The 4,463-nt window shown below is 38.3% G+C and overlaps 1 pseudogene; it reads right to left on the reverse strand.

Moving 5' to 3' along the window:
* Positions 1 to 491: 491 nt before the first annotated feature.
* Positions 492 to 1,345, reverse strand: LOC115517056 (annotated as a pseudogene).
* Positions 1,346 to 4,463: the final 3,118 nt, after the last annotated feature.

The raw sequence follows: 4,463 nt of genomic DNA on the forward strand, positions 1-4,463 counted from the left end.
GTATTTTGTTTTAAAGTTTATTTATTTTTGAGACAGAGAGAGACAGAGCATGAACGGGGGAGGGTCAGAGAGAGAGGGAGACACAGAATCTGAAACAGGATCCAGGCTCTGAGCAGTCAGCACAGAGCCCGATGCGGGGCTCGAACTCACGGACCGCAAGATCATGACCTGAGCCGAAGTCGGATGCTCAACTGACTGAGCCACCCAGGCGCCCCTGTATTTTGGACATTAATCCCTTAGCAGGTATATAGTTGGCAAATATTTTCTCCCATTCTAGGGATTGCCTTTTCATTCTGTCACAAAAGCCTCATTTTTGGAGGGAGTACCAAATTGCTTTATTTGAAGCAATGGTACAAATGAAAGAACCTAAGTATTCATTTTGGTAAGACCTACAGAAAAGGTAAAGGTAACCCCAACATGCATGCACTACCTTGGTGACCAGGAAGTCACCTCTGTGGCTATGACCAGGGAAATTACCCTCAGCCTAAGTCTTAGCTCTTGTTATCACTGTCTGTCTGTGCGTACTTGTCAAACAGACACTCTGCCGTGCCAGATTCTTGTACAAGTTGGTTATGTGGTCATCCGATTCTTTGGTGGATTTTACCTGCTAATTCAGGTGGTGAGTCTCGGTGAAGTCACACAAGTAGGGTTTTTTGTCGTTGGCCATTCTGGCCATTACCAGTAGTGACTGATTCATGCTTTCCAAGTAAAATGCATACTCCATTGCATTCAGCCTGTTTTCCCAGTCCTTTCTGGTCCCGTTTCTTGATAGCCTTAAGGAGGATGTGGTCATTGGTTCTGCAGCTTCATCAGTTTCTCAGCTTTTTCTCTCTCTTCATGAGATTGGTGAGGAAAATATTCGTTGAAGTTCTTCAAAGCCACATCACTGAGGTCAAAGTAGTAAGACATGGATAGGTAGATGTAGGAGGTGTAGAGTTTCAGGCTGATCTGGCAGTGGATAGTGGCCTCTGAGTCCTGGTGGTATTTCTGGCCCATCCGTGTGGGAGACGAGGAGGTCACAGTGAGCAGCTGAAGAGAGGCAACAGCAGCTGCCCCCCCCCCCTCCGCCCCTGCTGGAGAGGGGTGATGGCCTTGGGGCAGTCTGAAACTGTGAGGCGGTGCCCAGGGCTGGCTCTGAGCAGCCAGCGGGGGTTTGGGTTAGCGCCTTTTCCCTCCAGGCACCGTCAAAGCAGGAAACCATGGCAACTCTCAGGAAAGGCTGTTCAAAGTGTCCTTTCATGCACAAAAGTTTGACATTTTCTTGAAGTCTGACTTGTCTATTTTGTCTTTTGTTGCTTGGGCCTTCGGTGTCATATCCAGGAATCGTTGTCAAATCCAATGTCATGAAGCTTTTGCTCCATGTTTTCTTCTAAGAGTTTTATGTTTAGGTTGGTGGTCAATTTTGACTTAATTTTTGTATATGGTGTTAGGTAAGAGTCCAAGATCATTCTTTTGCACGTGGATGTCCAGTTTTCCCATCACCATTTGTTGGAAAGACCATCCTTTCCCCATTGAATGGGGAAAAGGCTTTGGCACCCTTGTCAAAAATCAGTTGTCCATATATATGAGAAGATTTATTTCTGGGCTCTCTATTCAATTCCATTGGTCTCTATGTCTATCTTTATGCCACCACCACCCTGTTTTGATTACTGTAGTGTTATAGTAAGTTCCAAAATCAGGATGTAGGAGACTTCCAATTTTGTTCTTTTTCAAGATGGTTTTAGCTACTCTGGGTCCCTTGAAATTCCATATGAATTTTAGGATCATTTTTTTCTATTTCTGCAAAAGATGTCATTGGTATTTTGACAGGGATTACATTGAGTCTATAGATCATTTTGAGTAGTAAGGATATTTTAACCATATTAACTCTTCTAATTATGTTTCAATTTATTTATGTCTTTAATCTCAGTAATGTCTTTTAGTTTTCATTGTATAAGTCTTTTATCTCCTTAGGTAGCTAATTCTTACGTATTCTACTCTTTTTGATGCTATTATAAGTAGGACTGTTTTTTTTTTTAATTTTTATTTATTTGTTTTTTATTTTGAGAGAGAGATAGAGTGTGTGTGTGGGGGGGGGTGGGGAGGGGCAGAGAGAGAGGGAGAGAGAGAATCCCAAGCAGGGGATGTGGAACTTGATCTCATGAATCAGAACCACAAGATCATGACCAGAGCCGAAATCAAGAGTTGGATGCTAAACTGACTGAGACACCCAGGTGCCCCTATTTTTATTTTTTATTTAGTTTTTAGAAGTTTATTTATTTCTTTTGAGAGAGAAAGAGAGAGCAGGGGAGGGGCACACACAGGGGAAGAGAGAGAAAGAGAGAGAGAGAGAGAGAGAGAGAGAGAGAGAGAGAGAATCCCAAGCAGGCTCCAAGCTGCCAGCACGGAGTCCAACATGGGGCTTGATCCCACGAACTGAGAGATCATGACCTGAGCCAAAATCAAGAGTCAAACACTTAACCAACTGAGCCACCCAGGTGCCCCAGTAGAACTGTTTTTTTTTTTTAATTTCCTTTTTAGTTTGTTCAATATTAGTGTATAGAAATTCAACTGATTTTTGTGTGTACTTTATATCCTGCTGTTTTGCTGAATTAATTTATTCTAACAATTTTTTTTGTGAAATCTTTAAGGTTTTTTACATATAAGATCACATTATCTGTGAATAGAGATAATTTTACTTATTACTTTCTGATTTAGATGTTTTGTTCTTTCTTTCTCCTAGTTTGGTGTGCGTGTGCGTGTGCGTGTGTGTGTGTGTGTGTGTGTTTATCCTAAAAGAATGTTGAATTTTTATCAAATACTTTTGCTGCATCAATTGAGATGATCATGAAGGGTTTTTTCCTTCATTCTGTTAATATGGTGTATTATACTGATCAATTTTTATATGTTGAACCCTCCTTGAATTCCAGGAATAATTCCCACTTGGCAATGATGTATTATCCTTTTATTATGCTGTTGAATTTGATATGGAGTTTCCTCAAAAAGTTAAAAATAGAACTGCCCTAGAACCCAGCAATTGCACGACTAGGTATTTATCCAAAGGATGCAAAAAATACAGATTCAAAGGGATACGTGCACCCTGATGTTTATAGCAGCATTATCAACAATAGCCAAACTATGGAAAGAGCCCAAATGTCTATCGACTAATGAATGGATAAAGAAGATGTAGTATATACACAAATATGCAATGGAATATTACTCAGCCATCAAAAATAATGAAATCTTGCCAATTGCAATGGTATGGATAGAGCTAGAGTGTATTATGCTAAGCTCAATATGTCCATCAGAGAAAGACAAATACTGTATGATTTCACTCATATGTGGAATTTAGGAAACAATCAGATGAACATATGGGAAGCAGGAAAAAAAAAAGACAGAGGGAAACAAACTATAAGAGCCTCACAAAGATAGAGAACAAACTGAAGACTGATGGAGGGAGATGGGTGGGGTAAATGTGTAAATGGGTGATAGGCATTAAAGAGGACACTTGCTGTAATGAACATTGGGTGTTACATGTAAGTGATGAATCACTAAATTCTACTCCTGCAATCAGTATTATACTATATGTTAACTAACAAGAATTTAAAGAAAATTTTGACCAAAAATGCTGTCGAATTTGGTTTGCTAGTATTTCTTGAGAACGTTTGCGTCAATGCTCATAAGAGACAATAGTCTGTGGTTTTCTTTTTTTGTAGTGTCATTGACTGGCTTTGGTATCACAGAAATGCTGATCTCATGAGATTAGAAGTGTTCTCCCCTCTTCAGTTCTTTCAGAAGTTTGAGAAGGATTGGTATTAGCTCTTCTTTAAATGTTTGGTAGAATTCACCACGGAGCCATCAGGTCTAATGCTTTTATTTTGGGGGAGGTTTTTGATTACTGATTCAATTTCCTTATTTGTTACAGGTCTATTCAGATTTTCTATTTCTTATTTAGACTTGGCAGTTTTCGTGTTTTCTAGGAATTTGTTCACTTCATCTAGGTTATCGAATTTGTTGGCATATAGTTGCTCATAGTATTCTCTTATAATAATTTTTATATCTGTAGATTCAGCGGTAATATCCCCACTTTCATTTATTTTTATTTTTTTGTTTTTTTAAAATAATTTGTGTCTTCTCTTTTTTCCTATTCAATCTAGTTAAAGGTATATCGATTTGCTGATATTATTGAAAAACCAACTTTTGGTTTTATTGATTTTCTCCATTGTTTGTTACATTTATTACTCTTACCCTTTATTACATTCATTTATGCTCTATATTATCTTCTCCTCAGCTAGCTTTGAGTTTATTGTTACTTTGTTTCTTAGTTTCTTAGGTTGTTAAGTTAGGTTATTGATTTGAGATCTTTCTTGTTTTTTTAATATAAACATTTATAGCTATAAATTTCCCCCTTAACAATCCTTTTGCTGTCTCCCATAAGTTTTGGTATGTTGTGTTTTCATTTTCATTAGTTTCTAACTATTAGA

This window comes from Lynx canadensis, chromosome B3, assembly GCF_007474595.2.
Source record: "Lynx canadensis isolate LIC74 chromosome B3, mLynCan4.pri.v2, whole genome shotgun sequence".
Lineage (NCBI taxonomy): Eukaryota > Metazoa > Chordata > Mammalia > Carnivora > Felidae > Lynx > Lynx canadensis.